The 21,925-nt window shown below is 44.5% G+C and overlaps 1 protein-coding gene across 1 annotated transcript in view; it reads left to right on the forward strand.

Annotated features, from left to right (window-relative positions):
* The first annotated feature begins 812 nt into the window (after positions 1-812).
* otub1b (OTU deubiquitinase, ubiquitin aldehyde binding 1b) overlaps positions 813-21,925 on the forward strand; it is a 191,379-nt gene continuing 170,266 nt past the window's right edge. The window contains exon 1 of the mRNA XM_079579650.1: positions 813-821. The gene's annotated coding sequence lies outside the window, so the exon portion shown is untranslated. The remainder of the gene's footprint in view (positions 822-21,925) is intronic.

Here is a 21,925-nt window from a genome sequence, read left to right on the forward strand (position 1 = left end):
TCCACAGATCTTCCATGATGTTTAGATCCGGAGACTGCGAAGGCCACGGCAAAACCTTCAGGCTGTCAATGGATGACCTCTTGAAGTCATCCATTGGGGATTTTGAGTCGTGTGTTGGGATCATCTACCCAAATGTAGAAGCCATCTCCTTTGTAATGTCGCAAATGTTACGTTTCCTTCAGAATTTGTTGAAGATTAACGAAAGCCATTTCTCATTCTCCCCATGAAAAGTTCCCTGTGCTATCGGCTGCAACACAAACCCAAAGAAGGATTGATCCAACCCCAAGCCTAACAGTTGGACGGGCGTGCTTTTCATGAAATTCCTTTGCTCGTTCTGGCCAAAAGGTTCTATTTTGACCTCTGTTCTTTGTCTCCAAACTGCTTGAAGCGTATCTAAATATGTCTAAACGTTTGCTTGCCACTGTGGATATGTTTGGCTTGAATGAGCAAAGGAACCCTTGCTTTGTGGTTCCCATTTATAGACATTTTGATGTGGGGAGCCTAAACTTTCGCACCCCACTGTCCAAAGATCCAAAGTGTCACTCATCTCAATGCGTGTCTCTTTCAACACTCCATGAGGCACTGGGTTGCAACCATAAAAGGAATAATAAAATGTTTAACTCCTGGTAGTGCCATGCTACCTCTTCATCAAATCGAAGTTGTTGTTTGTTTTTTGTTTCTTTAGCTCTGTTGTCTGTAGCAGTTCTCGAATCGTCTGAAGCGCCTGATGGGATTAGACGGAGAGCACGGGGATGAGTGTCAGACGGATATTCTTTTTGAGTCTGGTCACGAACTGCAAACCATGACTCAGATTCAACAAAGTAAGAAGATAGAAAAAAGGGAAGAAAAAAAAAAGTACATCCAACATCCACCCCTGGAGCGAGCTCCGAAACCCCACTGCTGCCCCCTCTCCTCTGCAGACACTCGGGGCGATGCGCTGGCCTTTACAACGCCGGGCTTGTAATCCGATCATTAACAATCTGCTCCATTTCTCCAAAAAGGGAAAAAAAAACAGTGATGAGAGATGTCCGTCTCCTGCCTCAGAGTGGGCTGACCTTTGGGAGGCAGGACGAAGCCACTCACTCAGAAGCTTTTAATTAGCTCTGCTCATGGCTGTGTGTGCATCGCCAGCGGTCAGAGGAGAGAGGGCTGACCAGGAGGGAGATAGGCACAGAGGAGGGAAGGGAGGCTTAATCTTTGTCAGTAAAACCAGATATTACCCGTGGATTTTTTTTTCCAATGGGGTCTACTCTGGTGTTTCGACTTGTTGCTGACACCTCCAGCCTTTCACCCTTAGGCCAGAGAGTGCCAAGTTGGTACTGAACAAAGTGTTGGTCGCCTGTTTCCAGTGGCGTGCTGGGACCTCATTTCAGCTCGGGAGTATTAGAGTTTTGGACTGTTTTAGCTCGACTTAACAATCGTAACAATCTGAGTTCACGTCCTATTTTCTTTCCACATGGGGCTGCATGTATAATCAGAGATTGACACAACAAACATTGTTATACTAATTTATTTATTAAGTATTTATATAACAACAACTGCAACGAACAACGAATACAGGCGGCCGAAATGAGTTTCCTTCGCAGGGTGGCTGGGCGCACCCTCCGAGATCGGGTGAGGAGCTCAGTCACCCGGGAGGAGCTCGGAGTAGAGTTGCTGCTCCTTCACGTCGAAAGGAGCCAGCTGAGGTGGCTAGGGCATCTGTTCCGGATGCCTCCTGGTCGCCTCCCGCGGGAAGTATTCCAGGCATGTCCTAGTGGGACATGGCCTCGTGGAAGACCCAGGACACGGTGGTGGGACTATGTCTCCGAGCTGGCCTGGTGTCACCTCGGGGTCCCCCCAGAACAGCTGGAGGAGGTGTGTGTGGATCGGGAAGTTTGGGCATCTCTGCTGAGGCTGCTGCCCCCGCGACCCGGCCCTGGATAAAGCGGAAGAAAATGGATGGATGGATGGATGGATAACAACAACTGAAGGGGCGGGGCTACAGGGGGGCCTGGGTTGGCAATCGCCCCCTGAAATTTGATTGGCCACCCCACCCAGGACAGGTGAGAACTTAAAAACTCATTGTTATTTGTAACACGTTCACTGGAGAATAAGATGGATTATCTTCGTCTGCTACGCTCTTCACAGAAGTCTTCCCAGAACAGTCTTTCACCGAGTTCAGGTTCAAGTTGAAGGCGGAGTTTCACAGGTGACCCTCAGGTGAAGAAGCTGCCAGGGGAGGGGAGAAGGAGGAGGACAAAGATGAAGAGGAGAAGAGGCAAAGGAGGGGGCTTGAGCGGAAGGGAGCTGCACAGGAGGAATGACTCTTTTTACCTCAATTTTTCAGTGCAATTTAATTGTTTTCCTCTCTCTGAATACCTTCAATCATTTTTTGGTAGCATGCATGTGTATTTTTATTAATGTCTCAGCTTTGAGAAATAGTAGCATCCTGATGTAATGCCTACATAGACCTATAACAGCGCACTTGTGAAAAGCAGTTACCGATTAATGGAAAAGTTGTTGGATTAAGTGCATATATAGTGCCCTAACTATGTCCACATTTGTCCTTACTCCCATTGCAGTTGGAGGGAGTCCAGTGCAGTGGTACAAAGACCTCACGGTGAAAGAATGCTGAAGAAACGCCGCAGTAATGTCATATTCTGTGCATTTGTTGTTGCTGATTCTATAGTTCTGCCTCAAGGCCGTCCTCAGAGGCTGCGTCTCACCCTTGAAACATCCTCCGCAAAGGGGGGGGAAGACTTGGAGGTCACTTTGAAATCATTTAGTCACACTTTTATGCTGGCTCCGTAGCGGTGTGCACTCTTGACCTAGTTTGAAACTCTACTGTAACTACATTATGCAGGGGATGATTCAATTTGTACTGTTATTCTACATTACAAACACCGCGCGGTTTCAGGCTTTTGCTGTGTGTCGGTGGATTTGTGTAACCTTTCTTTTTTTGGGTTCCAGATTGTATTGCCTCCTCGTTCTTGTTTGTCCTCTGCATTGGACGCAGTGGTGGTCATCTCCACTCAAGTACAGACTTCAAACGTCCCTGTTTTGGACTTAATATTTTGAATTCTTCAATATCTTTTCAGTGCCAAAAACTGGGGCTTAAAGATTTTGATTCCCAGTGGGTTACTTGGCTTTATACTTGGTTTATCCTGCTCAAATACATAACAAATGACAAGAAACGGTCTTTTAAGGAATAGCTGAAAATGGTCTTTCTTGTCTTTGGTTCTAAATAATGTAAAGTATTGATCCCAGCCCTGCCCTTATCCATACTTGTAAATGTACTTACTCTCTACCCCAACACTTCCTTTCTCCACAGTTGGACCTTTTTGCCTCTCCGCTCATTCCTCCCGCTCACTGGCTGCGATGTAAATGCTCTTCTGAAATCAAACGGAACGCACTGTCACAATAATGTCAAACAGAAGCTTCAAAGTGATTTATCGAGAGGCGGAGGGGGGAAAACGCAAAGTGAAATTCCATTGAAAAAAAAAGATAATACAGCCTTGAGGATATCGATGGAAGGCAATTCAACAATAAAGGATGATTATTCCAGCTCATTTCAAAGACAAACGGTGTGAGTGATGTTAGCGCCGAGGCTCAGAGAAGCAGTGCACTCAGAGGTTCATCAGCACAGTTGAATTTAAATACACCAGCATGGGCTTATGGAAGAGTGGAAAAGAGGAGGGAGGCAGGCGACATTCAGCACTTGTTTACTTCACATTCAGTCGCCAAGTACCTACCAAAGTGAGAATAATGTTACTTTAAGGCGAGACACATTGGGTGAAACCTAGATTTTTCACACGGTATAGTCAATGTTGAGGTTTTTCGCTAGTTTTCTTTTCTTAAAGCCAACCTCAGCTACTCCATTTTGCCGGACCGGAATGGCTGCATTCCCACATAGCATCACTAGATGCGCCACCCAGAAGCAGACGAGCGTCGCACCACCTCCACCTGACAGCGTGTATTTTTCCCAGGATGGGAAAGGCCACATTGGTTCAATCCTGATTGGTCAGATTTGTACTAACGCCTGAAAGACACCTATTGTAAACTCAACCATCCTTAAAGGCACTACACTGGATTTTTCTCTGGTATTGAAACAAATGCTGTTTTGTCCTCCTTTAGAATATTGTAAACTCAGACATTTGTGGGAAAACACTGTCCATCTAATTACAAAGCATTTGTATCAATTTCTTGACCTCTCAGACGAGTTTTCTGGCATTTCTGTGACAGTGACCCTGAAAAGTGACCCTGCAAGATGTGAAATGTGCCTATAAACTCATGCATGCATGTGTCAGTGAGAAATTAGTTCAGATCGCAACTAACATTTTAATTTCATGGCTTCATTGTTCGTAATTAAAAAATCAGGTATAGGGCCTTTAAGGCAGCTTTAACATCTTAGTTTTAATGTCAAGAGTGAAAATCAGACCAATCTTATCTTTTAGGATGCGTTTTGTCCGCTAGAGAGCCGGAGATTTCCAGGAAATAACGACAACAGCGAAGCGCTCCCTCGTCTTCCCCACATGTATTCATTCACAAATACTGACATGTTTGGTATTCACGTGCAATACAAACTGTGACCGAGATCACACTGAAGTCTAAATATGGTCATTTCCTTTCTGGAAGACAACAGAGGCTAAAGACGGGAGCAATATACACGCTCATATGTAGACAGTACAAAACCTTCTCAAAATGAAGTTTTCCTTTCACCTTTGCAACAACACTTTAGCAGCTCCTACAGACTACTACTACTACTACTACTACTGCTGCTGTGTTGGACACTAATATATTCAGAGGGATTTTTTAATATCAACTTCTTGGATGATTAATTGAGCTTTAAACACAAAAAACAAACTGTAACTTGAATTTGATTTTACAGACTAAAACTAAAGAAGAACCAAATTATATTCTAAATTAAAACATATAATAATTAGTTTTCCTCCATCATCTACAGCAAAAGTCTATTTTCTTTTCTTCCTCTATTCACCTAGTGTCCTTCAAATAACTTTACTCATCCAGGAGTAACACGTTGTGACATGGGGACGACCACTGTGAGTAAAACCTGAGTGTTTCATTACTCAACATTTAAGGGCTCCTCCTTTGCATAGATTATTCCAACCCTTTAGCCAAATGTGTCTGTGGTTTCCCTTGGAGCGCGCTGAAGTAAAGTGATCACACACGCCGAACGTAAACAGCATTTTTGTCATTTTCACAGAAGAGAAGCCGAGGTTTTGAATTCCAGCGATGATTACTGTGGAGACGGAAAACTGCGCTGCTTTAGAAATGAAACCAAAGTGGAGGTGAGATGAGGAGAACCTCGGCAGATAGAGATCTCTCCATTCCTGGCAGGCTGCTTTGAAACGAGCTAATCCACGGTGTGAAAATTACATCTCATCGCTTTCAAAAACTCAAATATGTTCTTTTTTTTCACCCCCCCATCGCTGCTGCTGCTGCTGCTGCAAATAGACTCTGCCCAAATAACAAATATTATCAACAAAACCGGGATTACGTTCCACTTTCATGTGGTTTTATGTGTTAAAGCTCTGAGATCTCTTCATTTTACCAGCAGGACTGACAGGAGAGTGGGAGAGGGAAAGTCAAGTCTTCATCAGGGCTGGGTACGATACTCAGGGGCCGATCCAATACATGTCACGATACTCAGGGGCCGATCCAATACATGTCACGATACTCAGGGGCCGATCTGATACATATTACGATACTCAGGGGACGATCTGATACGTATCACGATACACAGGGGCCGATCCGATCCATATCACGATACTCAGGGGACGATCCGATACATATCATGATACTCAGGGGCCGATCCGATACATGTCACGATACTCAGGGGCCGATCCAATACATGTCACGATACTCAGGGGCCAATCCGATACATATCACGATACTCAGGGGCCGATCCGATACATGTCACGATACTCAGGGGCCGATCCGATACATGTCACGATACTCAGGGGCCGATCTGATACATATCACGATACTCAGGGGCCGATCCGATACATATCACGATACTCAGGGGCCAATCCGATACATATCACGATACTCAGGGGCCGATCCAATACATGTCACGATACTCAGGGGCCGATCCAATACATGTCACGATACTCAGGGGCCAATCCGATACATATCACGATACTCAGGGGCCGAACCAATACATGTCACGATACTCAGGGGCCAATCCGATACATATCACGATATTTAGGGGTCGATCGAATACATGTCACGATACTCAGGGGCCGATCTGATACATATCACGATACTCAGGGGCCGATCCAATACATGTCACGATACTCAGGGGCCGATCCAATACATATCACGATGTTCAGGGGACGATCCGATACATATCACGATACTCAGGGGCCGATCCAATACATATCACGATACTCAGGGGACGATCCGATACATATACCAATACTCAGGGGACGATCCGATACATATCACAATACTCAGGGGCCGATCAGATACATATCACGATACTCAGGGGCCATTCCGATACGTATCACGATACACAGGGGCTGATCTGATACATATCACGATACTCAGGGACCGATGCGTATCACAATACTCAAGGGCTGATCCGATATGTACCACGATACTCAGGAGCCCATCCGATACGTATCACGATACTCAGGGGCCGATCCAATACATGTCACGATACTCAGGGGCCGATCTGATACATATCACAATAGTCAGGGGCCGATCCGATACATGTCACGATACTCAGGGGCCGATCCGATACATATCACGATGTTCAGGGGACGATCCGATACATATCACGATGCTCAGGGGACGATCCGATACATATCACAATACTCAGGGGACGATCCGATACATATCACAATGCTCAGGGGCCGATCCGATACATGTCACGATACTCAGGGGCCATTCCGATACATATCACGATACACAGGGGTTGATCTGATACATATCACGATACTCAGGGACCGATGCGTATCACAATACTCAGGGGCTGATCCGATATGTACCACGACACTCAGGAGCCGATCCGATACGTATCACGATACCCAGGGGCCGATCCGATATGTACCACGATACTCAGGAGCCCATCCGATACGTATCACGATACTCAGGGGCCGATCCGATACATATTGCGATATCAGGAAGTAATTATGATAATATGTTTACCTTAATCTCTTAACCCCCACCTTAACCAAGTGCATTTTCTCCATGAAGAATTATAAAATATATTCAAGGTTTTTTACTGTTTTATACTGTTTTTTATTCTCATTACTGTTTAGCTTGACTTAACAAAATGTATGCGAAGTATTCTCAGTTCTTTGTTACAGAGGAAAAGTGTGTGAGCACAGAACCGCCGCGCCCCGAAAGTAAAATAAACAAGTGCCTCTCACCAGAGGGCCTTTTCAGTTACCACATTCCATTGAAGAGATAAAATTGGGGGGCGCGGGGTGGAACTACGTGACCAGCGGAAGCACTGGAGCCAATGGAACCAATGAGATTTAGTTTTAGGCTCATGAATATTCCAATTTTTAATGTGATACAAATACTCTGACTTCTCTAGTTTTGACCCAGTCTCTCCCGTGGCAATGGACAGCTGGTAGACTCGATGTTAGGGAACTAGGGAAGCAGAGCTCTGTATTAGATGACCTGTTAGGGAAATAAACCTTCGTGACTTAATCTTCTGAATCCTGGTCATCTCTATGCTGGTATGTGTTATTAGCTGGTAGTGTAGAGTTGTTTGTCACTAACTCTTCTTCCAGTGTTGAACACGCCTGGTGTTGTCCGCCGTTCGGGTAATTAATTAGGACATAGAGACGGGAATAGTAGTTAATAATGTATATTGTTTAAAGGAAGTGGACAACACAGGAGAAGGAGTGAGAAACTCCTTACTCTTCATCCAGATCAGCATTACTCAAATCGGCCAATGTACTGCCTCATTTGAAAGCTAAGCACTACAAAACTGACGGTAAAATTTTTGTCACGTTGTCGCTGTGTTTATGTCACATTTTTGCCGCTTTTTTCCGTGCATTTTTGACAGATTTTCGCTGCTTTTTTGACATATTTTTTTTGTCACTTCTCGATGGTAACTGGTTAACACGTTGATCCTACAAAAGCTTTTTATTCTAAGCACAGATTTGTTACATGATTCACCGCAAATCCTTACCGTATTGTAGGCAACTTTCTTGGGCTCATAGTAAAAGCTTCCAAAAAGTAGTCTTCTGGTTTGGGTTGTATTGACGCTGTTTTGATGCTTCCTCGGACGTTTTTTGCACTATCGTTTCAGCTCGCTGAAATGTCATGTGTCCAAAGTTCATAAACCATTGTCGTCACACAGACAGTTCTGAACAATTGAAATGCCTTCCTACTTCTCTCTACTGTACTCACACCCTCTCCCTTTTCCCGTCGCTCCGCTCTGATTGGCTGTAAACATTTATGATCGTGCATTACCTCCTCGCAGTCTTTAATGGTCTCTGTTAATGTTGCTAAGTCCTGGCCGTCGGCTGCTCCTGCTTTGTTTCTGCCGCGCCTCCCAGCGAGTGCCAGAACCATATAAATGCTAACAACGCACCATTGATTTTGCCCAATCGGATCCATCAATCTCATTAACATGGAGTGGCCTCGGAGCGCGCAACAATGGAAAAGGTAAATCTGCACTGTCGCAATACAGAATGATGGAACAAAGCTACAATAGGAATGAGAGCTAGAACTTATGGGGGCATGTTAAACACACGTATGCCACGCTAATCTGTCAAAGGGGCAATTTCTTTACATTAACATTTCTGAATAAGTGTTTGCCCTCTACAAGCCCAACGTAGTGTACATAATAGTTCCACAAGTGAAGGTTACAGCCTATGAACGCTATACGTGCATTGTGTTCTGTGTCCTGATTGGCTAGTCGTAGAGTGTGGATTTCTGTCAGTGTCCCGTCAACGCATCAGCACACACCTCCAGAGTCAAAGCAACAGAGGCCGAGCGTAAGCAGGTCCGACTCCGCATTTTACAGGACTTTCTCCGCACTTTCCGCGGAAATAAACACCGCTAGCATGTGGCGCTCGCCTCAGGTCGCCTTTGGTCTCTTAGTTTGAACAATCGCAGAGCGGAGACGAGAGCAGCTCACGATGTTTCCATCCCCACGTCTGTAATGTGACATCGAAAAATCTTAAAAGACAAAAAAATCACACAGTGACACAGGCATAAGGGAGAACCTGTGTGAACTAGTGAGAAAAGTGTATAAAGTGTGTGGTGAGGGGTTGTACAGCCTTAATGGATCTGTATCATGCTATTTTAGCCAGTCCAAAGTAAAGTATAGGCATTTACAGTATATGATATATTGTACCACTACCACTATGGAGTACAATTTTTTGTGATAAATATAAGTATTTTCTGGAGGTATTTTTATTTTTCTAACCCGGAAGACAAAACGCTTGGATTCAGTTAACTCCGCCCCTCTCTCTCCGCTCATACAAGTTCAGCAGTAGTAGAATTATAAATACCACAGCAAAACGTTACTGAAGTTACTTGAACTTGAAGTTACTTCAAGATGCGTTTTGATTGACTCACCGCTCTGTCCAGGCCGCCCCATCGGGTGTTGTTATTATGGGACTCGCGTTGGTTGTAAAACAACACTTGGCGAGTGGCCTCGTCTTTTTTTTCTTCTTTTTTTTTTCTCTGTGACATTATCGTTAGGTAAAAAAAAAAGAACAGGTGTCCAGAGTAGGTTAGAAAGAGCTCCTTCTTCACAACTTTCGGTGCAAACATGACATCTGTTCAGACACTCAGGGGGTGTGTTTGTTTTCTCCGCACGGGCACCGCGGACAGCAGATCAGGCACCGCGGACAGGTCAGGAACTACTTTTTTTTTTCTTCTTCCTTACGACAGAAATAATGAAAAAAAACTTTTTTTCTTACAAATTAAAATCAGGCCGTAAGGCATTATATAACAGACCTCGATTGTAGATTCTCACTGAGGGCCTTTATTTATGAATGAACACATGTGGAATCATACAGATCTTTTCATAAGCCACAGTTTTCTTTGCTTACTGCTTTGCACACTTCTCACTTCTAACATTCATTTCCAAACTTTTGATCTGTACTGTATAGAACATGATAATTCTACTTCAGTTTCCGATTTACAAAACACCAGGTCATTCTATTACGGGCAGCAGCGTCCTGATAGAAATGAGAAAGGCTAAACTTATTTGCTTTTGTTGTGTAATTGGACAAACAGGTTTTGAGAGCGCAATACCACCCACTCCACAGTCAATCGATTTCCGCGCGCATTTCCCTTAACAAGCCTCTCCGCTCGGAATCCATTTTGTTATTTGGCGACATGCAGTGCGCCACTTATTGAGTTCAGCATCGAGACTGCCTTTTGACATTTTGATTTTCCCATTACGTATACTTCACATCAACCGCTGTCTTCACATACTTCTGAATGTTTCATAGGCTTATCTAATCAATATGAAAGACGACCTATGTATTATATTATTTATCAATCTTCCCCGTCTCAATATCAGTATTGCTGCTGGCTAATTAACTCCGTTGCACACGTGAGAGTTTCTATAGGGCGCTTTACATGGTGCATATTAAAGAGGCACCTTATATCCTTCATCATGTTTCAATAGATGTAATGCAGATGAAGTAAAAGAAAAACCACTAAGCCGTTTCAATAACATTCATTTTCTAAGAGGGTTTTAGATTATACCTACACTGTAAATAAGCGGTAAATGGTTCTATGAGGTCTGGTGTTGTTCAGTTTTCAAACATTTTATAGGCAAAAAAACAATCTTTACTGGGAGAATAAATTGTGCCTTAGTCTATTATCCAAAACAGAAGAGGTCTCCTTTTAAAGCCACACTGACTCGCAACAGCAGCTAAACCTTTACTAAATACCTTTGGGAGCAATTGTTTCCTCTCCGTTATGAGGTCAACATGAAAATAAAGGCTTTCGAAACACTCCTCAAAAGTCCTGCCTGGGAGCACCGCAGCACAGAAAAGCAAAAAAAAAAAAAAAACACATGAAAAAGAAGCAACAGGAAGGCAAAGGAAGAAACACTAATTATGTTTGAGATGAAAGTTTAAAGCGGATGTGATTGCAGATTGTTCGAGGGACAAGGTTGAAAATATTCCACAGGACTTTTTGATTTGCTGCGTGCACGCCGGGTCTTTGAAATAGTACGCTTAGTAATGTGCTTATAATTAACATTCATTTCATGGCCGCTGTGCAGAGATTCATGCTGTCTGAAGAATATTCCATCTTGTAATGACTTACATAAATCTATAGAGGCGTCCGCAGGCAGGTGATGAATAAACAGCCTTCTAATATTGTACTTAACATGGCTTCAGTCTCTTCTACATATCTACATTTTAACCCTAGTTATTTATCAAAAAGGTCGACCAGGGGTACATGTTTACTGACGGACCGGGTGAGAGTTTGACCTGGGGAACGTGTTAACTGACGGACCGGCAGAAGTCTCACAGATGAATCGACCTGAGGAAAGTGTTTACTTACGGACTTTGAGGGACCTCGACCTGGGGAAAGTGTTTACTGATGGACCGGGAGAGAGCTCGACCTGGGGAACGTGTTAACTGACGGACCGGCAGAAGTCTCACAGATGAATCGATCTGGGGAAAGTGTTTACTGACGGACCGGGAGAGAGCTCAACCTGGGGAACGTGTTAACTGACAGACCGGCAGAAGGCTCACACATGAATCGACCTGAGGAAAGTGTTTACTGACGGAGCGGGAGAGAGTTCGACCTGGGGAAAGTGTTTACTTACGGACTTTGAGGGAGCTCAACCTGGGGAACGTGTTAACTGACGGACCGGGAGAAGGCTCACACATGAATCGACCTGGGGAAAGTGTTTACTGACGGACCGGGAGAGAGTTCGACCTGGGGAAAGTGTTTACTTACGGACTTTGAGGGAGCTCGACCTGGGGAAAGTGTTTACTGACGGACCGGGAGAAGGCTCACACATGAATCGACCTGGGGAAAGTGTTTACTTACGGATCGGGAGAGAGCTCGACCTGGGGAAAGTGTTTACTGACGGACCGGCAGAAGGCTCACAGATGAATCGACAGGGGAAAGTGTTTACTGACGGACCGGGAGAGAGCTCGACCTGGGGAAAGTGTTTACTGACAGATCGGAAGGGAGCTCGACCTGGGGAAAGTGTTTACTGACGGACGGGCAGAAGGCTCACAGATGAATCGACAGGGGAAAGTGTTTACTGACGGAGAGAGGGCTCGCTCACGAGTCGACCTGGGGGAAGTGTTTTACCGAATAGCAAGACCCAAGAAAGAGAAGAATCCATACAACGAAGACCTGGCAATGTTCTTATTGGACATTACTGGATGTACATGTCCAATGTCACTTGTGAGTGTTTGTTTGCTCTGCTAATTCATCAACAGCAGCATTACTCTTCTTGCTAACAGACGCTATTCTCATGCTACTGTTTCTCCATACACCAGTCTTGTTTTAACCTAGAAATACTTCAACAATATGTTTAATGTATGCTATTAGCTATTAGATTGCCAAGTGAATTCAGGACCAGTGAGAGGGTATCGGGTCGATGCTAATTGTAGAAACAGTAATATCATTACAGGCCACTGGTGATGATGTGTTTGTTTACAGTTTTCTCCACACAAAGCTTTGATCGGTGATGGTGGTGGGGGTTTACGAAAGTTCTATTGTCAAAAGGAAATAGCAGGAGGAGTTCGAAGCACAAGTTACTGTGTGCAAAACAATAACAATCATATTCTGTGTTAAGATCTATGAAAGGGTCCATCAGTAAAAATGCTACACTGGTCATCTAATAGGATGAAGGTTGATGCAAGAGAAAAGTTTCCTTTCCTTTGGAATTTGATATGAAAAACAAGTAAAAACAGTTCAGCCCATCATACAATAATCCCCTTCTGGAGCAGAGAGGAAATTAATAGCTTAAACAGAGTTGATAACAATAGCAGCTTGGTCTATATTAGGCAACAAAATCAAGGAAAAGTTGGTTTATTTGAGGAAAACCAGTCAAATTTAGTCATCTTAAACCAACTTGCTCATCACCCAATCCACCTCGCAAACCGCTGAGATGAAGACGTCTGTTGTGACAGTCTGCTGTGACAAGGTGTTGGGTGTGATGGGCTCCCCGGTCTCACCCCCCCCCCCACTGAGCCGAGCATGGGGCGGGAGTAGATAGGAGCGACCCCCTGCGAGCCCTGTAACGAGACATTTTGTCAGCATTGCCGCAGAACACGAGGAAACTTGGGAAGTGACGAGAAAACAGCTGAAAACAAGCAATATTCCCGGGCTGGTGGGGGTGTGGAGTGTGCATGTTCTCCCCATTTTTTTCTGGGATTTTCTCTGGGTGCTTTGCTTTCATCCTGCAACATGCTAAAAGAAATAAAGTGCAAATAAGTGCATATAAGAAAAGAAACACATTTTAAAATAATGCCAGGCAAAGCTTTTGAGGAGCTATTTTGTAAACAGGCCACAGATCGGAGACACCAGATCTATTATGTTTATTCGGGCACACTCTTGCAGACTTTGTCCTCACCGGATTCGCCCGCTGGATGAATACAGTTAGAAGATTCATCAAGTTCTCCCTCCACCATCCCCAGGAAGCTCCCCTTTCCCTTGTTTCCCACAAGCAAGTAAGGATTTTGTTCTCTCTCTCGACAGGCTTTGCGACGAGAAAAATGTGAATAATGTGAGTGTGGGAGCGCGCTTGTGGAAGACGATGCGTAACGGGTCAATATTTTGGGAGATTCGGAGCATATTGGAGATCAGCTATGGTAGCTGTTGTTTTTTACAGAGGCTAAGTGCAGTTAGCCTCTGTCTCATGTGGCAAAATCCAGTACGCTCAGGTATGTGGTTGTAAAGTTTGGGTACAGGTTGTGAGCCCGTTCACGTAATGACCAGGCCATTCTATCCACATTGATAAACTTTTTGGGTAATGAACAAGTTGCAAAACTGTTTTAGATTAACAGTAGGATATAGTCGACACCATGTACACTGGCCACTGGATTGTAATGCGCAATAGTCCCATTGAAGAGCTGGAGGTCTCTCTGCCTCATGCGTAATGTATCTAATAGTTCAAACAGCTACGTTCACATGGCCACCACATTAACTGTCTTAAATGAGAAACATTTACACAGAAATCATTTTAAAACTAATAGCAACATACAGTCGTTTCATAAGTGGATAAATGTCAGAGTGTGCAGTCAGCCTAAACATTGCGGTCGCAAATTAGGTTAAAAATATACCAAATAATGATGTTTCTTTATTGATTTGCTGAATGGAATAATAATAGCGTACACTTGTATTGCACTTTACAAGCCTATGTCACAAGTGTTTCAAAGCGCTACACTGTAATCATTATTCCTTCATTCCATACCCGGTGGTGGTAAAGCTATTGCTCCAGCCACAGCTGCTCTGGGGTCGACTTACGGAAGCGAGCGTGAGATCAGGCCTGAAAAATCCAGCCCGACCCAGGCCCGAGGCCGTGGGGCATGAAGCCCGACTCGAACCCAACCAATTGACCTGAAGGTATGAAAATGCAGCAGCTGCGCCGGACACACACCTGGCATCTCCCCTGAGACTGCTGCCTCCGCGACCCGGCCCCGGATAAAGCAGAAGAAAATGGATGGATGGAATTTACATTCATTTTTCTCTCAAAATTCATAACTATACAATTATGGATGCTCAAAACGGAGTATTCAATTTATGACATGACCAACACACTCAACATGAGCGCCCGCCCCCCACACAACTGTCAACTACTTTATAATAGTACAATCGCCTATAGCTTATATGGTTTATTAGAGATAATAATGATGATCTCGGCCCGAATTTCGGGTCTATCTCGGGCATAAAATCTTACCTCTCCGACCACCACCAACCACTCACACATTGCATTTGTGCGTAGGCAAATTAGGTGAAGTGTCCCAAGGATACACTGACAGTCTAAGTTCGAGCCACCAACCTTCCGGTCATAAGATGATCCAATACAATCAGTTAAAAGCAATGTATTAATTACGCCCAAACGTTGTAACAATATCTGAAACCCTGGTATAGGGGGGTTTAGAATGTTAAATGTCAATGATTAGATGTCCAAAACAATAATGCATTTTGTGAAACACTGTCGATTCCTTCCCTCCACTTTTCCACGTGGCACAAAATCGAGGGCCATTTCCCTCATTACCTCCTCGACCGCCCCGGCTGCCGACATCCATCTCGAGAGAGAAGACCCGGCGTTGGAAGAGCTTAACAGAGCTATAAAAATCATGACACTCCCCCCCCAAAATGCAATAGTAAAATGAAGGCTATCCATCAAGCCCTTCAGTTGGAAACCATTCTAACTGATGGGGACTCGGTTATGGATTCTGCCTTTTGATTAAGCCATCAGAGAAGACGGAGGAGAAAGAATTGAGCGGCACTGAATAAATTTATGGTGATTGCAGCCAAGTGGGAGGTAGATTTGTCAGGACTGAATAGGCCGTGGATGAGTTTCAGCTTAATGCTCGCCTTGAGAGATTGTAAGCGAGATTACGGGACTTGATTTTTTTGGTTTTCTCCACAGACGACCTGATGAGCTGCTCCCTGCAACTTGGCCAACTAACCAGTCCACTCTCCTCAGGCCAATCTGGAGAAGCTTGGAGAACGAAACAGAGGGATTCAAAGTACACCCCCATCTCCACCATCCCTGATCCCTCATGGATGAAGAACCCTCACGAAAAACGACAATAGAAACTTGCTTGTTTGGGAGCTTCTCAAGCCGTGCGGACTTTTCGTCTTTTCCTCATCAGTTTATTGGTTTTGATTGAAAACTGCTCACATGTAATGATTTGCTAAGTTGTCAAATGGCTCGTTGCACAATGTGGCGAGTTCTTCCTTTCATTTCCTAAGGAGAACGGCTGCTCAAATAATCATATTTTCTAAAGATTCTGTGTTGGATGTAAATACTTGAGTGGAGGAGGCGTCTTTGTTTATAAAGTTTAGCAAGTGCAGCACGTAGTTTCACACAAATTGAATTCAAAATGTCAAAATAAAGCCCCTCGAGCCATTTCTCAAACTTTATGATGCGTTTTTGAAGAGATTGTTTTTTACTGAATAGGGGGACTTTTTTCACACCAACTTTTGTAAATTCTGTGAATCTTTGAGCAATATTTTCAAAGCAATTTTATCTATTTATTCATTTGTATCAGTTAAAAGTGCAAAGACTAGAAAAGGACTATTTTCTGCTAAACTTAACCCATCCATTTTCTTCCACTTTTCCATTTCCGGGTCGTGGGGGCAGCAGTTGGAGTTGCCCAAATCACACTGCACCAGCCCCTTATGGCTCCTCTTGCAGGTGGTGGGTCTACAGAAGGACGGCCTCAAGATTAACCGGGCCTGTTGGTCTCTCATGAGGGGCTTCTGAACCGCTCTTTGTCTGACCCGTCACCTAGGACCTGTTTGCCATGGGAGACCCTACCAGGGGCACGAAGCCCCCGACAACAGAGCTCCCAGGATCATTCAGACACTCAAACCCCTTAACGTGGCGGTTCCAGGAAAATAAAATAAAAAAAGAAGGTAGACTTTCATTGTGGAATGTTGCATCTGGATCAGAAAGGTGGAAACAAATGTGTTTAATGTGCACAAAAAGTCACACTAATGCAACATAGTCCCAAAATAGTGGGATAAAAAAAAAGTGAATATCAAGACAGTGAGAAAAGAATTCCTCTATCCTATAATGCTTCGTGCCCAGCCTCGTTTCTCCATCACTGATCCCAAATCCAGTCGCCGCAGTCGGGAGATTGGCGCGTAATCGAACGCATCACGTCCACAGCAGGAGACACGGGCCGACATTTTTTTTAATATTCTGCAAGCTGCGAGAGGAGACACGAAACAGGAGGCAGGGGAGCGAAAGAATTCAAACACTGTCGAGGCCCCTCTTGTTAGCGTCTTTTACTGTACATTTTACAAACATTTTCCACTTGTTTAAGGCGGGGCTCGGCAAGTCAAAACATCAATAATTCAGGCTGTGGTCAATGTGGAGATTTTTAGCTAGCTTCCTCGTTTAACATCAAGAGACAAAACTCACCCTTTGCTATATTTATTTCATGATGTTTTGTCCGCTAGCGAGGCAGAGACTTCCTGGAAATGACAACGCAATTGGGCCGCGCATTTCCTTCACTTATTCATTCACATATTGACACATTCAGTACATATGTAAATGTGAATGGGCGGCCTTATTTTTATACGAAAGCATAAAACGACAGAAAACTCCCCCATTCTCCTGCAGCGTCTCGCCTTAAATGCTAGCTTGAGTGCTAGCTATAACCCCTACTGTAGTTTCATTCCATTATTCTGTAGCGCCGACAGCGTAGATTTACCTTTTCCATTGTTGCAGGCTCCCACGACGGCCCGTGTTAATGAGATTGATGGATCCGATTGGTGCGGCGTGCGCGCAGAGTCCAAATCAATGCTGCGTTGTTAGCATTTATATGGCTCTGGCACTCGCTGGGAGGCGGCGCAGAAAACGAAGCGGGAACAGCCGACGGCCAGAACTTAGCAACATTAACAGAGACCATTAAAGACAGAGAGGAGGTAATGTGCGATCATAAATGTTTACAGCCAATCAGAGCGGAGCGACGGGAAGCACTGGTGTGATTACAGTAGCGAGGTGTGTTTGAGGCATAGCATTTTTTTTCCTGGGGAATAAAAGAATTATACAGTCCAATATTGTTTATTTTAGATCTAGCTTAGCTGTCCTTCTGAGTCTTGGGCTACTTCGGTGATATGAAGGCGCGGTGGTGCAAAAATGTTGTCCAACGCAAGAGATGTGAAAAACGAAAGTAGAAGAAAGTCCCGTGTCATGTGTTTTGGTCCTTACTCGACCCGGATCTAGGCCCGGTGGTGGTGGCACTTGCTTCGGCGTAATCTCTGAGCCACTGTTGTGTTCACATATCTGTCTAGCAGTGTGAGTCTGAGAGATGTTGAAAAGGCATTGGGCACGAGGACAAGGGAGGCGAGCAGTCACTGAATGCCCAGTCCTCCAAAACACCCTCCCTTAAGACCAGACATATTGTAATTAAGAATCTGTGCTGCTTGCCCGGTTCCCTGCGCCGGCATCGCTCTCCTCGTCTGCATGTCACACCCCGACATGAGCCAGAGTAATCACCCCTTCGTCAGTGAACTGCCTTTCATCCATATCCTCAATGCTGTATTGTTTATGGAATTCCACTTTTGGTTTTCTACCCCCCGCCTCTCGATAGATCACTTTGAAGCTTCTGTTCTGACGTTGTTGTCACAGTGCGCGCCGTTTGATTTCAGAATTGTAGTCCGTGAGCTCGTGCAAAGAGCAGAGAAAGTTTGTCGTTGGGAGAAAGCATTACTTTTGCTGGTGAACATTCTCTTTGCCTATCACACAAATATATACGTTCAGGTTGCCTACCAAAGCCCCCAGACGTGATGACATCATGATCGCTCACACTCCTCGAGGAGGTGCGGCCCTTTTAGTGCAGAGTTTGCATGTTCTTCCTCTTGGTTTCGTCAGGGTGCGCCAGTCCTTGAAAGTTAAGGGACTTTTTTTCCCCTTCAAAATAAATCTAATTAATGAACTCAAAACAACCCATTTTAGTTGACAACTTTGACTCCTAGACAACTCAGGGCTTACACAAACACCGATGTTATGTGCAAGCTGGATTCAAGCTGGATTCAAGCTGAAACAGACCGGCAAGAAAGTGGCCAATTATCGCAATCAACTTCGGACTCTTTGGAATATTATTTCCTTGAAAAACTCCTTGGCCTTCTGAGAGGTGACACAATGATTACACAAGTGCGCAATGAACCCAGAACCTGCTGTGAAGCCAGAGCTCCTGCCACGCCAACAAACCATGCACAATACAGGCCCCAACATCACGAAGAAACGGCACCGGTACTTTAAAGTACAGTTGCAGTGTGAAGAGTGCACACCTCTAAAGGACTGAATGGAAGCTGAGCCAGTTGAAAGTCTTTTTTTTTTCCCATTTCAGAGGATGTTCCAAGGGCAGTGCTCAACCACAGAGTGCAACCTTGAGGCTGAACTTCTAGAATCAACAATAAAAGCACAGAATTTGACACTACTGTAGCGTTTCTTTTGCTCCAAGGCCTGTGCTGCTACGTCGTGTCAAGGAAGATCGCAACAACATAATTCGCTTCTGTTATTTATATTTTCCTTTCTTCTCACTGTTTTAAACCATTTTGTAGCACTTTCCATTATGGAGATTGTTTATTCTCATGCAGTTTTGTACAATCTAAACCTTCCACCAAGACACAACCCTTCACAACCTTTTCATGATCACCGATTAGAGTTTCTGAGGCAAGATTGGTGTTTGCATCGAAGTCAGTTTGATCCCCAAGTTTACTTAAGGTCATTTAGAGCACAATCAGGGGCACATCAGAGGCAATTAAAAAGAGTTATCAACCATATAACGATGAAAATGTGGAAGTTCCGGGTACAATGGCTTTACTTTCCATGATGAACCAACCAAAAAAAAGCGCCTCTATCTTCCAATTCCCCCCTCGTCTACCTCGCCCCTGGACAGCCGAGAGCACGGGTAATGAAAAGCTTCTGAGTGAGTGGCCTCCTCTCCAGCCTCTGAGGCAGGAGACAAAGTAAAGAAGAGCTTTGTGGGAAAACAAGTGAGAACCAGGGAACTGTTTGAATAGTTGAGTGCGTAAAAGTCGTGAATATCAATCAAACTGTCATGGAACTTCTGTCACGTACACCTTAACTTACTATGGGCAAAGTAAAAAACCTATACTCAAGTAGCTGTAAAAAAAAAAAGTAAGAATTGTAATGAATTATCTGAAGTGGCAAATCACTTCCTTTGCATCATTTTCAAATACATTTTCTTTTGTTTTCAAGTGTCATACAGGTTGCTGCTATTCATATCATTGCCCCCTGTTGTGTTGAGAGCGACATCGCATAGAGATGAGTGACGTTTTGGATCCTACATCAAAGTTCAAAGACACCGTGCTCTTGCTGATCAAATGAATAGACTTCCTTCTTAGCCGGTTTGAGTGGGTGGTTGGCGGTCGGAGGGTTCAGCCTTCTGCCAGTCTTTTCCCCAGAGGAAACCGTGGCGAAAAGCGCTATACAAATAAGTTTCCCTTCTCTTAACTAGCCAGTCTCCCTGCAGCACCAAACTTTATGTCTGCTGGAGAAGCGGCGTTAGCTGTGGGACTGTCAGCGTTCATAGCACTCGGTCCATACTGGAATGTACAGGGTTAATGAGCCGATAATTGAGTGGCGAATCAGATGGAGCGGAAGACATTGACAACAAGAAGATGGACGCGCCGTGGGCCAAAGCAAAGGGAACATTAACAGTGGGAAGGATGGATTCTGCTGTACACAAGAGGTGCAGTTGCTTTGTCGTATGAAGTCATTGTAGAATGGCTAGGCTAGATATTTGAACAAAAGAGTAGAAGAAAATCCTTGACACTTCCAAGCCAATTGATTCAGTCGTAGCATCTTATTATTATTAACTTGGTATTACTTCTTTTCAAGTGCTGCTTGTGACGAGCCACGGCGAGACAGAACGGCAGAGGACAGTTTGAGAGAATGGTTCAGTGATTTGAAAGGGAAACACCTTGAGCAACAGTGAAGAGTTCTTCTTTGAGCCGCAGTTTGTTAAACATGTAACTGTAGCTGATTAGAAGCAAATATCGGCCGGCAGCAGTAGCCCTCTGCCCTGTCTGAGTCTGAGCAGAGGAGCCAATTACAGCCATCCTGTCACTTTGTGCAAAGACACTCCAACTGCCTGCAGGGGGAGGAAGAGGGCAGGGAGGCGGAGGGGTGAGCGAGAAGAGCAGAAACAGAAGGAGAAAGGAAACCAGAGTATAGTACTGTCAAAAATGACCACAAAACCCAGAGAAAACTTGACCGGAATGTTTGCACTAGAAAAGACTGCGGGGCTGATCATCGATATGAAATTGTTGGATGAAGTGGGAGACCTTTGCTTGGTGGCTTTCATCAGGGCATCATTGTGACATTCAAATAAACGCTCAAAGAAGTTGATTTTCATGCTCATGTTTGTATAATTACAACCAGCCGTTTCCTTGATTTCCCGTGAATGTATTCCTCTAAATTGCAGGTTCAGGATACGGGTTGCGTAACAAGTGTTTACCCGGCCGCAAAGGGCATGGGGTTAACTGTCGAGCGCCTGGGTGTGAACAGTGTGAAGGCTTGTCTAAGTGAATGCGTCAGCCGTGAACTGGTGACCTTGACCTCTGTGGATGGCAGCGCACTTATTCACAAAAAGACCAATGCCCTGTTCCGCCCAATGCCTGTGGTTGAACTCGGCTGTAGAAAATAATATTCATGATTGTTTCCCGAAAGGTCTGTGCAGCCGGTTTGCCCATCCACGTTCATTAGCGAGATGTGAATGACCTGCGCTGTCAGTTCAAATGCTGAGTCACTGGTGTTACAAGATCATGCCCTTTAGAGGATGGCGACTGCGTCAAGTCATTCAGTGTACAGTAACCGGAGGCACCAGGTAGATCTATTATCAGTAAACCTAATGAATTAGCTGCGAAAATGTAGCCATCTTCCAACGAGGGCAGACCCATTCCATTGCCGCTGCACCACAAGAGTTGGTGTGATGGAAGTCCTCACTTACAGGTGATCCCGTGGAGATTTGAGTTTGTGAGCTATTAAAATGTGAACCTAAAATTACCAATGGGAAATTTCCATGTGTTTGAATTGACAACAAGGCGCGGTCAGTAGCCAAGTGGTTAATGCTGCCACAACCTCGGCTACATGGAACACTGTATCGTGTACGAGTTTTTTTTTTTAACCTTCCCTTTCTCTTCACCCTGTCCTGTCCAATAAAGGTTTCTATGAAAACTGCAAACTAAAGTAAGGATAAAGCAAAGATGTTGATCCCTAGCAAGCAATCTGTTATACATGTTGGACAGAGCA

This window comes from Gobius niger (genome assembly GCF_951799975.1).
Source record: "Gobius niger genome assembly, chromosome: 21".
NCBI lineage: Eukaryota > Metazoa > Chordata > Actinopteri > Gobiiformes > Gobiidae > Gobius > Gobius niger.